Here is a 13,577-nt window from a genome sequence, read left to right as displayed (position 1 = left end):
ATCCAAACTATCAACGCCAGGCCATGTGGGGTGTCACCCATGCAACAAGGCACGCTGCAAGGTGTGCCCCCACATGACCACGTCGCGTATTGTTAAGAGCTCTGCGTCAAACTTCACTCTCTGGATAAAAGGCAATTTCGACTGCGACAAGAGCAATGCAATATACTTGCTCCAATGCTCATTGTGTGACCTCCAATATATTGGTCAAACGGAGACAGCTTTCCGGTTTCGCTTCCATAGTCACAGGTCACACATCAGGTGCCTGCCTAGCCTTCCCCTGTCCAAACACTTCGCTACCCCAGGCCACTCTTTCAACAACATAACTGCCACAATACTCGAATCTGGTTTTAAATCGCACTACGAAAGGGAGGTCTGCGAATCTTTTCTTATTCATAAATTTAACGCCATAGCGTCTGGAATAAACGAGAACTCAGGGAGGCTTACGTTTTTACCGGCAAAACAGATAAATCAACCGCCGTAGTCCACATACACGTTTGTTCACTGCCGTGATTACGTTGCGGTGTCATTGGTGACACATTAGTTAGTTGACCATAACGCATGCACACTGTATTACCACATTTGTGACACCAATGGTGATATTATGCTCATGTATATTTCATTGACAACGAGCGTAACTTACCATGGCATTGCCTTTTTTTGTTCATTCACAAATGTTGCGATATCACAAGTGTCCATCTTATTATTTGTATCTATGTTTTCAAGTCACCTTGCCCTACCATATGCAGTATAGCGCACTGCTGCTCCGCTATCAACAAAATGCTGCGCATGTCTGAATATCTTTTTGTTAACATGTATGTCAATATTGCTAAGAGTGATTATTCACAATTGATTTGATTGATTGATTTGTGGGGTTTAACGTCCCAAAACCACTATATGATTATGAGAGACGCCGTAGTGGAGGGCTCCGGAAATTTTGACCACCTGGGGTTCTTTAACGTGCGCCCAAATCTGAGCACACGGGCCTACAACATTTCCGCCTCCATCGGAAATGCAGCCGCCGCAGCCGGGAGTCGAACCCGCGACCTGCGGGTCAGCAGCCGAGTACCTTAGCCACTAGACCACCGTGGCGGGGCTATTCACAATTGGGGGCCCCCATGCTATGTCGTTAAGAAGTGCGTGTTATAGTAATATGCACGTATGCCCTGACGAAGGCCGGTCCCCGGCCGTAACGTTGGCAATAAAGCATCGTTTTTCGTTTGCTCGTTCGCTTCTTCTGGTGTCTTATATATATATATATATATATATATATATATATATATATATATATATATATATATATATATATATATATATATATATATATATATATATATATATATATATATATATATATATATATATATATATATATATATACAAGTGGTGGGGTGGACGGTGCGTTTCGTTTCCCCAAGTCGTTTCGGCCGTTCTCGTTGGAGCTCCACTCGGGTCATCGCGAACAACCCCTTGCCATAGCTGCCCAAGGAGATCCTGACCCATCCAACGTCATCGTCCAAATGCAGCCACCACCGCTTGCTCTGCCCAACAACATTCGGCTGCGTGATCCGCCTGTGTTTTCCGGTTTTTGAGATGATAATGTAGAAGACTGGGTCAAGAACTACGACCTCATCAGCAATTTGAACAGGTGAGACAATCCACAGAAGTTGCGCAGCGTCCCATTTTACTTGTCGGATGTCGCCAAAACTCGGTTCTGAAACGACCACCGGGATCTTCCCAACCAGTACACTTTCGCGCAGCAACTTCGTGCGATTTTTTGATGCCCCTAAAGTTCGCGCTGAGGCAGCAAAGAACAAGTTCGCTGAACGCACGCAGCTGCTGGGTGATTCCTACAACTGGTATATTTAGGATGTCCTTCCACTGTGCAAGTGTGTTAACTCCATCATGTCTCTGAAAGACCAAATACGCCACATTAATAAAGGCATCAATCCCGTCGCCAGCACGCCCTCGCCACGCAAAATCCTGCCACCACTCAGGACCTTATATCCATCTGCCAGCGACTTGGCGAGCTTCAGTCTCTTCGCCACTGCTACAAAGCCACCGATATTCGTTTGCCTGCATCTCTCGACTTACGGTCGCTTATTTGCGACATCTTTCGTGAAGAGCTTCACGGGCGCTGCTCTGGCTTGCAAGGCCATATTAGGCAATACATCACGTTCCCATCACGTCCGAAGTGATGCAACGGTCCCTGCGTGTGCCAAACGGCCACGTACGCCAAAGTTTCCGCGATTTCTGCCACACCAACCCTTTTCTGTGCCTACACCAAAAGACCATACGCCTGTGGCTTCGTTGTCACCACGAGTGCATGCATCGCCTTACTACGCCTCTCAGAGCTCTCCTTGTCCCATCTGTTGCTACTGTGGCTATCGAGAACATATCGTCCGGTTTTGTCGAAGACGCCAACAAGACTAGCAGCACGGCTACGCTCCTGAAGAACATCGAAGCTTCCGTCCGACCATGAACTACCTACAACCACCCTCCCTGCTCATCCTATCACCGTTCACAGTCTCCTATCTACCATACTCACATGCCTGGGAATTCCCGTACGTCTCGCCCGAGGTCGCCGTCACCAGGTCACCGTTTAGTGTCGCCTCTGTGGCCCGCCTCGCATTCCACGAACGCTCACGTAGAAAACTGCCTGATGCAGTTTTAGGAGGAGACTTTGCATCCACCGAACAGCTAACAATTCCTCCAGAGTTGCCATCCAACTTGATAGCAGTGTTTGTGGAAGGCGCACGCGTTGAGGCTCTCGTAAACACTGGCGCTGCCGTTTCGATTATTCGTGCTGACTTTTGCTAACGCCTTTGAAAAGCTACCACGCCTTGTGACAGCCCACTTCTCCGTGCGGCGACCAAAGATCTCATTCGTCCACTTGCACAGTGTATTATTCGTGTCTGCATAGAAGGCACCCGTCACCGCATCGTTTTCTCGGTATTTCGTTAGTGTACCCACGCTCTCATTTTTAGGTGGGATTTCTCATCTTCTGCGTCCGCTTCAATATCTTGTCATCAGCGCCTCCTGCATCTAAATGTCATTGACTATTCCCCGCTTGAACACGACGGACGCACCCGCCTTGTCACCAAGTCAGATTATGTACTTCAGCCATACATCGAAGGAATTGTAAGTGTTATTTGCACCAACATTTTGGATGCTGACGTACTCATTCTTCCTTACAGCCATACCCTACGTAAGGCCATTGTGATTCCACCAGGGCTTATTCGCTTCATTAATGGGTCTACCTACCTTACCACCCTTAATCCGACCCCCGAATCTGTACTGCCCCCTTGTGGCTCAACAGTACCTTGTGCGGTCGAGGGTGAGCCTGTTGCGATTGTTACTCTTCCGAACAACAAAAACGATGTCCGAAAGTCACCAACACTGCCATTTATGGTCTCTTCCACAAATGTGCCGGCAACCGTTAGCACTAACTTGACACCTGCTCAAACTGAAAATTTGCTCGCCCTGTTGAATAGACACCGTTCTGTATTTGACGTCAATGCCCCCGTCCTCAAAATGACTACTACCGCTACTCAGAGCGTCCGGACTTGCGGCTCTCGTATTGTACATCGACGTCCATATCGCGTGTTTCAGACAGAATGAAAGATCATCGTGTAAAACTTCTCCGACATGCTACGATGCAACATCATGCGTCCTCTCTCGAGTACTTGGTCATCTCTAGTTGTTATCATTCAATTGAAAGATGGGACAGTTCGTTTCTGCGTCGATTACCGTGCGTTAAACAAAATAGCGCGCCAGAATATTTATCCTCTTCCTCGGATCGATGACGCACTAGATTCAATACAGGGCGCGGAGTATTTTAATAGCCTCTACCTTAGGTCAGGTTACAGGTAGATACGAATGTCATAGTCTGACACAGAGAAGATGACCTTTTGAATGCCAGATGGATTGTACGAGTTTAATGTGATGCTATTTTGACTCTGTAATCCACTAAGCACCTTTGTGCGCATTATAGACGGCGTAATTTGTGGTTGCAAATGAAAGACGTGTCTGTGCTATCTCGATGACATAGTAGTACTTTCATTCCCATTGTCGCAACATCTACAACGTCTTGACGAAGTCCTCACATGCCTTGCAAAAGCCGGTTTACAGCTTAACAAAAAGAAATGTACCATTGCTAGCAAGGCAATTAAGGTTCTCAGCCACCTCGTCAGGAAAGAAGGAATTCGGTGGGACCCCGAGAAGCTTGCCGCCGTCCTCGACTTTCCTTGTCCTCTACGTCAAAATTAAGTGCGCAGCTTTCTTGGGTTAGCTTCTTACTTCCGGTGCTTCATACGGGGCTTCGCGGAGCTGGCATCTCCACTCCATCAACTCATTGCAAGTAAAGTCACCTTCGTTTGGTCCGAAGACTGCGAAAGGGCTTTCACGGCATTGAAGCAAGCCCTCACGTCAGATCCGGTACTGCACCACTTCGATGCAAGCACACCCATCCTTCACACCGACGCTAGTAGTTATGGTCTAGGTTCGTCTCTCACAGCGCGACAAGTCACGCGAATGTGTCCTTTCTTACTCAAGTCGTGTTCTTACCGCCACAGAAAAGAATTATACTATCACCGGCCAGAAGTACTTCGCTGTTTGAGCAGTGCAAATATTTCAACCACTTTTTTACGGCCGTCACTTTACCCTTGTTACCGACCATAATGACGTACTCTGGCTTTCATCGCTGAAAACCTTGTCGGGCTGCGTCGGTCGCTGGGTGCTTCGCTTGCAGGAGTACGATTCCGATGGCGCCAGCAGATCTGGCAAGAAGCACCAAAATGCTGATGCTCTGTCGCTCTGTCCATTGCCTAATGGAGACCACTCACCATCGCTACTTCAAAACGGCACCACCTCTCCAATCGCATCGCTTAGTTCATCACCCGGCACCCCATCCGTCCTTGTTTCACAACAGTGTGTCGACCCATACTGCCGCACTACTGTTGACCGCATGACCCCTCTACTAGTTCTCTAAAGGCCCGACTCCGTTGACAACTTTAACAATTTAAGCTTATCGGTGGCGCTTTAGACCACTACATTTAGGACATCGATGGCAACAAGTGGGTACCCGTCGTCCCACGTTCTCTGCAGCGTGAAGTTCTGGGAGCTTTTCATATTGATCCAACCACCAGTCATCTAGGCTATCACAAGTCTTACGACAAAATACGATGTCGTTGTTTTTGGCTCGTCTCTCTTTAGTCAATGCTAAGTACGTCGTCTCCTGTGTCCATCGCCAACAGCGAAAGTGACCCACAACTGCTCCGGCTGTCTTAACGCAATATCTTCCTTGTAAAGCCTTGCCTTTTAAAGTTATCGGAATCGAGTTTTATGGCCTTCTTCCAATATCATCAAATGGGAATCGTTGGATTGTCGCGGCCGTCGACCACCGTACGCGCTACGCAGAAACAGCTTCTAAACAATCTGGTACTGCCACGGAGATCGCCGATTTCTCCCTTCGCCACAACGTTTTGAGCCATGGAGCCCCAAGCGTTTTTTGAGTGACCGTGGCAAAGTTTTTCTCTCTTCTATTGTCGACCACGTTTAGCATGTCTCAAACACTGTTTACAAGGCCACTTCTAGTTACCACCCGCAGACCAACGGATTGACTGAACGCTTTCATCGGATCCTCCCAGGCGTGATAGCGGTGTACATTTACCCCAACCACACGAACTTGGACGCAATCCTACCGTTTGGGACATTTGTTTACAATACGGCTGCTCAACGCACTACCAGCTTTTTTTTTCATTTTTTCCCTTCCATGGTCGCTCGCCGGGTGTCGCTCTGGGCGTCTCTTTTCTTTCGGCTTTTGCACCCTCGCCAGCTCCTTTCTCTGAAGAATTTTCATCTCTACACGCAGTGTCGTCACCTGGCCCGCGTTAACACTGGCCTCTCTGGGGACACTCTAAAGTCTCCCTATGACTCGTCTCACAATGTTGGGACTTTAAAAGACGGTTGTCATTATCGGGAACCTTGGACAGAAAATTTTGCCTGTATGTCTGCATATTTGTCTGTTTGTCAACCCTAAATGGTTTCAACGTGAACAAACGACACTCCAAATGGCCCACCCTATCCGCAGCAGCCACCAACATTGATCAAGGTTCAGCATTCATGCGGATGCGATTGTCAACTAAAAAGCAATTATTGCGCATATCTGTGGCACAAGAACAACACATCAATATTATGTATTTGTATTTTTACTAGAAGATGCATTCATAAGTAATTTTAAGGATCGTAGACTTTACAACGCTGCGCTGGCCATGCGACGCTTGCACGAAACGGCAAGTGTTTCCAACGCTTTGCTAAGACGACAGGGTGGTGTCAGCTACCCGTCGTCTTGAGTTCTACAGCTTATCACATCAGAGACGGGTGCGCCCGGCACGCGCCTTGTTTTGCAGGATAACTGCCAAATAGCGCTCATGTCTCACGTGTGACGTAATGTAATGCGCTCGTGCGGCTCCGCTGCACGCTCGAGGCACTCAACGCAGCGCCTCAAGAATACCATTCACAGATTTTCTTGCGCAGAACGTCAAATAGACGATTTGTTTACTCTCTCCAAACGAAAATATATTGTCTTTCGACGACATTTGCGGTGTAACATGTAAATACGTGGTGAGAGAAAGAGAGAAGCAAACGTTTATTTTGAAACAGTGCCCCGAGCAATGCCCGGTGTCACCCTGAGGTGGGAGGGCTCCTTAGTCCAGGAACCCTCTGGCTTTACTGCCCTCTTGGCCCTGGCAACGAGTTGTTGTTAGTCTTCTAGGTTCTCGAGGGCGAGCGTCGCCTCCCACGTTTCTGTTAGGTGTCATTCGTTCGTCCTGCTTCATTATCAGTCGTGTGTTGTTGCAAATTACGTCTGGCAATACACTGGCTTGCAAGAAGCAAGTGTGCCAGGGTGACCGGTAGGTTGAGAAGCACGCACATAGAGCTATATCTCGTTGGGTAGAGACAGTGCATCAGGGCCCCATGTGTGTATGCGCTGCTTTGCAGGCATCACAGTATTATGCTTTCCTCTTTTGTCAATTTTGTGTGTGATGGAGGGTATACTCGTCACTCCAGCCTGTAATGGTGGAGTAACAACGAGTAGGTGTTTTGAACAGCTTCCGTCTTTTCAACGACAGGTCAAATGTCTTGTGGGCAGGAGCAGCCTGGCTGACGTGCTCGCGGGCAGCTGCGTGGGCCGCTTCATTTCCCTGCAGACCCTTGTGTCCAGGCACCCATATTATACAAGTGTATGGGAGTGGAATGCTTCGCCTTTTCAAAATATTGATGGCATTGGCTGAGATACGGCCCTTAGCAAAATTCCAGCAGGCGGTTTGTGAGACGGTGAAAATCACCGAGGTGTCTGTACATGTTGTGGTTGCTAGTGTGATTGCCGATTCTTCTGCGGCGTCTGAATTGAGTGCGTTGACCGTGGCCGACGCCAATTCTCGGCCTTGATAATCTACGACGCTGACAGCGTACGCGTTCCCTACTGAAACGTTCCGTATGAAATCTTACGGAAAATATATGGACTCCGTAACATTTCCTTATGCTACATACGGAAAAAATATGGAGTTTTATGGAAATATACGGAAGTTGTATGGCATTTACGGAAAGCTTCTTATGGAGTATAAGGAAGGATAAGGAAATGGTATGACGTATACGGAAAGCTTTTTATGGAGTATGCGGAAAGATAAGGCAAATGTATGGCATATATGGAAAGCTTTTTATGGAGTATATGGAAGGATAAGGAAAGATAAGGAAACTTATGGAGCATACGGAGAGTTCATGATAGAAGATATGGAAGTATAAGGAAAGCGTATGGAGTGTACAGAAGCTTTCATAAGGAAAATGCAGAATGTAAGGTCTTACGGAAATATACAGATTTTGTAAGGTGCTTACGAAAATGTGCAATAGTGTATGAAAGGCATGTGGATTGTTGCAAAAATGTGGAAACTCTACAGTTGCTGTCACATTTTCAGCAGGAAATCCAAGCTCTATAAAGTTATAAATGAATGCACAGTGACATATATAGTACAAAAGAATAACGCAGGCTAGTCTGTGTTGTCAGTCACCGCTGTTCACCCTTTTCCAGAATGAATACAACTTCTGCAGATGACCAGGTGCTAAAGTCTGTCACACGGAAAATGTGTCATTCAGAAGGAATGACAATAACTGTCATTTTACTTGCATGCTGTCACACGAAAACAAATCAAGCAAAAAAGCATAACTTCAAGGGCTCGTTTTTTGGTAGAAACAATAATAATGAGAACTAAATTCAATGTGAATGAACTTGTCAATATTAGTGAAATTGTTCTCATTAACAGTGGCAAAGAGAAAAGTCATTTTAAAATATCGACCATGAGCTTAGCTCTCCTGAGCACCGACAAAAGAAATGAAAATCTATGAAAACTAATTGCGTGTAGCCTAAAAATAATTTTTTATTGATAGTATGTGCTCCTACAATATAAATACAGCTATACAGAACTTGCCACAGCTTCCCGACAGAAACGAGGTAGGGGCAGAGGGAGTGGTCAGAAAAATAATTAAGTATGAGAGCACAACTGATATGTACAAACACATAATGGTGCTTATCATTGATGCACGGATGGTCGTGTGTAGAGCTGGATCGTTTTGAGATTTTCAGAAGCATTACGTTTCAGACCACCATGCAGATTACGCTTCAATTGTAGTGCTACATAAGACACAACTTATGGGCCAGCTTTAATGAATAACAAGATTATAGGTTAAACAAATGCTTTAAAATATATCATGGCTGCATGGACGCATACAAGCTATGTAAAGCGCAATAAAGTGAGGACGCATGAGCTTCTCTTGATGTTTCAGTTCTACATAGATGCTTCAACTGTGCTGCAAAGAAATTTAACCAATGCCTGTGTGTGCAACACTGTCCATTTTAAACTATCTATATGTATATATAAAATTCGTACTGTGACTTAAGCTACGTAGCACTCCATAACTCTTCCTTTTATTAAGGGCAATTTTTCAAACAATCAACATTATTCATTTTCTGTCTCATGACTTCGTGCCCGCAATTCTTGGTTTGGCTCGATCACAATTGTGCAGCCCTTATTTTGGAAGAATAAAAAAACATCAACCAAAATTTTGGAACTGCTTCTCGGTGATATTGCCTTCCCTCAACTGCCACAGCTTGAGATGAGTCATATAGCAAGTCTCGCGCATACCTAGGGCCTACCCTTGAAGAAACTGGTCCGGCTGTGAAATGCTCAGTTTTTTCTCAAATAAATTTTTTGGTTTGAGTTTTCTCACTTCTCGAGTCCCTTCACAATCAAGCAGACCCAATGTTCCCCTTAGTTCTTAATTTTGTTATAATGTGAAATAAATAAAAAAATTAATAATGAAAATAAAAATACTAATAACTGTTGCGCAAAAAACACAGTCCCACATGCGTACTTGAACGCAATATTGCTTTTATTTTGTTTTAGAACCTAAGGCATTAGAAAAGATAGCAGCACAATAAAAACGTTGAAAAAAAAAACAAAAAAATTAGACTTGACGGGACTCGAACTTGCGCCACTCAGTTGTGCTCGCGTACGTGAACTGAGTGCGTTAGCTTGCTAAGCTATTCGCGCTGAGGGGTACAGTGAGTTTAAGTTATGTATATAAATTTGCTTTTTACACGCTATGTGTTGGCATATTTATGTACGATATGCGATCGTATCTAGTGGTGTGTGCATACGTTTTGGGATTGTATATACGTCACATGCTTTTCGCATGTCTTTCAACTATAGATTGCTGCCCTGCCGCGGATGAAAACAAGTATTTTTACACCCACACACAAGCTTAAGCAGTTGAAGGTTGTTTCCCGGGGCTGTCTTGCGATTGAGTCGGCGACCACAGGGAATTAGAGTGATACGCCATTAATCCCTGCATCTAGCTGTATTCCACTTAGTAGCTCTATTGCTTGATGACAAATCGAGCGCGGGGCGCGACGCTATTGCGCACGACCATGCCTCGCGAAGTGGCGACATTAGCTGATTGCGCAGGCCGGCTTGCTTCGATTTGCTTCGGAGCAAAGAAATGTCATACCTTGAAAGATTGCGTACTGCACTATGTCAAAATGTTACTGCTTTGTAGCCATCCCATGATTCATTGAGAATTGATAACTCTGATATCACTACTGTAGAGCTTTGCGTCGGCGACACGCACCGAACGTGAAACCGCACTACGTCTGTCGTAGAAGCAGTAGGAAGCTGTCGTCTGCTAGAACAAAAACAAAACAAAGACCTGGAAAATATTCATAAGTTGTAACTTGTTTTTCGAATAACCGTTTATCAGTTTTAAAGTTATTTTGTCAGATAACATACATTTTTTTTTAGTTTATAGCAGCGACAGACGTTTTTTTTTTATTTTCCTCACACAGATATCCAAGTCAAATCCATTCACAGCTAAAGCCAGATGTTGTTTGTCTTCTTTGTTTTCGTGGGCATGCCGTTTCGGTGCGTCTATGTGTTCGCGCTGCTACACACGAGAGCATGAAATGTTAAATTTACGCAAGGAAGCGCCGTTCCTCGTTCGTGTGATGTGCTAAGATTGCGCCCTATTCCCGCGGTTGTTCGAGTGCGGATCAAGTGCGAGTCGTCTAAGGAATCGGCGGGTTGGGCGGGCGCTCGAAGGACTCCGAGGTGACGGCTGATGCCTGTGGTCGCTTCCCTCAGGACAGTGTGAGAGAAACTAAAGGTAAGGGGGACACTTTTTTATGTAGACCAAGTATGCCACTCAGTGCAACTGTGTGTTGCTGCACTCGAACGAGGCGTCGTGAAATGGCAGCCTTACGCGCCTTTGCGAGTGCGGTTGCCGATTCGCTTTGACAATGCTAACGCCAGCAGAGCCATGGCGCATCGGCGCGGCCTTACTGGAGCTAATTCGAGACAACTGCGGCAACATGCATGTGTATGGTGATCGATTTTTTTCATATGTGCAATGTAGTGAGGAAGACGCACATGGCGCTTGCTACGTTGTTGATTAAACGAAGCCTGCAGTGCCATTCGATGCAAAGCAGCATTTTGTTTACGTTCGCGGGCGATACAATTTGTAACTTGGCTCGATTCACCTAGCCAACCGCCTGAGTGGGTTGATTAGCATACGTTCATGGTAGAGCGTTATTATGCCCCTAAACAGTGGCGTGTGCTTGTTAAAAGATATAATGTGTGTGCCTAGTGTAGAGAGAGAGAGGTGTTCATGCAATCTGCATGTGTACCTGCAAGACGCCTTTGCTTGTAACTAATAATGTACCGGCCAGCACCTACATTGTACGCCTGACTTTGAAGAAAACTTGCATGCACAATGTGAGATTTTGTAATCTGCCAGAGTTGCTTTTTATAAAATAATACACTGCCAGCATGTTCAAAACATGTTTCGCTGCTGTGTGGCAGGGGTGCGGTTATCACGCTGTTGTGTAGTTGCTGATGCAAGCACTTATAGTTTTGATGCGTTAATATTTCTCATCTAACTCATCAGGTGTTTGGCTGTTTCAGCACAAACAAGGCAAAGAGAGAAGGAAGACGGGTAATGACAGGACCAGTGCCGACTTTTGTTTGCAGGAGAATACCCATGTTGGTGTATTTATTGTGACAGCCTTTCTGTGTTGCTTTTTTGCCCAATTTATGCAACAACACAGTTGTCAGCAATATGAGAGAGAACATTGAAATTTGCTTTTAAAGATCATGAAGACTAAATGCCTAGTAATTCACAGCACAAAGTAACAACAAAAGACATCAGTATGATCAATGTGGATGAGTACAGTCTTGCATCTAAAAAATATATTGTGCAAAATGTTGCCTAAGTAAGAAACCTCTCTATGTTTGCAAATAGTGTGACGTCACTTCGAGCACCGTGCCAGCCATTCCCTCCCTCTGTGCAAGGGCTGGTTGGCAAGGAAGATGTTTGTGACGTTCCTGATAGACCACTGAGATGTATGCGATTCTAAACCTGTAGCCTAATATATACGTAATCTTTTGTGCAGTTACATCGCTGCATCTGACACCTACAACTTATTTGCATATTTACATTGCTCCCTTAGGACCTAACAAACAAACTTGTTGTTTACATTGTCACTTCATGAATATCGAGCGGTAAAGGTACTGAGTATATGTGAAACAAGAATCTCTGCTTATTACATGAAGACATATGAGGCCTTCGATAAAACGAGTTATACCTTCATTGAGCTTGCGTACTCGTCGGGGCGATTCATACATGCAGCTTCAGCAAATGGTATCTTCCAGCCCGGTGACCTTGCAATTTTTTTCTGCACACAGCGCAAACGCCGAAATGTACCCACTCGCAGATGGTCGCGTCAAGTGCATATTTACCTTGACTAAAATGCCGAATCAAGTTTTTCATCGACCGGTCCCTGCCATGAGTGCTAACGTCTTCGCAAACAAGACACATTGTTATTGACACTGCACACACCACACACAGTATTCTCAGTTGAACCGATATTCTCAATACCTTTCAATGCACACTACATGCCGCAATCAACAGTGCACATTTTTGAAGACTATGCCGCTGTTGCTCGCACAGGCCACCACGTGTGTTCACTTCAAGATAAACAGACAGCGTGGCAAATATTTTACCACACAGTTTACCACACAGCTGGATGTTTGCTGACACATACTACAGCTAATGTCGACATTGTAACGTGAAGTGTAAGCTTTGAAAAATTAAAACTTGCCCCAAACACCGCACGACTGTACCGGGCTGAGCCACCAGCGGGAGTGTTTTTCCAGCCACACCTTTTACATGTGCCAGTGACATCATGCTGTGACGTACCTCGGTAGGGGCCTATCGCTGCATACTTTATGTGAATGAGAGTCCTGTTAGTGAAAGCAGGCATTGTTGATTTCGTAACTTGTTCATGCCCAACTGGACCTTCATTTGCACAAGTTGTCTGACTGATATTCAGGCGAACTTTTGTGTAATAATGTATACAGTTGGCAGTCTGTGCTTGCCTCATACTGTTGTTACTGGTGTTTCTTGTTGTTACTTTGCACTGCTCATTACTGCTCACCTACAGAAACTAGCCTATCTTGCCGCTGTTTTGGACAAGATGCAGCTGGCAAGCGCGATAGTGTTCATAACTCTAAATTCTCGAGCAAAAATTATCGTTTCATATTCAGTTAATTGCATTCATATAACTACATTATAAGAAATCATTGATTAAACATGAATCCGTGTTCCTTTACATAATGCTCACAACTTTTATATCAAATTGAATGGTGTTTATAAAAAACATGGGTTTTAGCTAAACTTCGTGCTCTTTTCTCGAACAGCTGACAAAACCCTATTGCATGCTTACTTGCCACGAATCGGACTGTGTTCGAAATACATTGCAATTCTTCACCGGACTGCCAGTACACTTCACATTGGGGGATTATGTATTAACCATGGATTGATTAATTAAGAACGGAAAGAAAGAAGCGGCAGGCCGGGATACTTGATATTGGCATCCGTTTTGCTACCCAGCGCATTATCATGCAAACTTCCTATAGAGTGGTTATGCGTCTTGCATGTGTGTCTGTAAACCAAGAACTTTGGGTAGAACT

At 45.1% G+C, this 13,577-nt stretch overlaps 1 protein-coding gene across 13 annotated transcripts in view; it reads left to right on the top strand.

Moving 5' to 3' along the window:
- Window positions 1-13,577, top strand: part of LOC119173336 (uncharacterized) — a 763,312-nt gene that overhangs the window by 570,605 nt on the left and 179,130 nt on the right. The window lies entirely within an intron of this gene.

This window comes from Rhipicephalus microplus, chromosome 5 (assembly GCF_043290135.1).
Source record: "Rhipicephalus microplus isolate Deutch F79 chromosome 5, USDA_Rmic, whole genome shotgun sequence".
Lineage (NCBI taxonomy): Eukaryota > Metazoa > Arthropoda > Arachnida > Ixodida > Ixodidae > Rhipicephalus > Rhipicephalus microplus.
The sequence above is the reverse complement of the archived record's forward strand: the minus strand, read 5'-3'. Positions and strand labels throughout refer to the sequence as shown.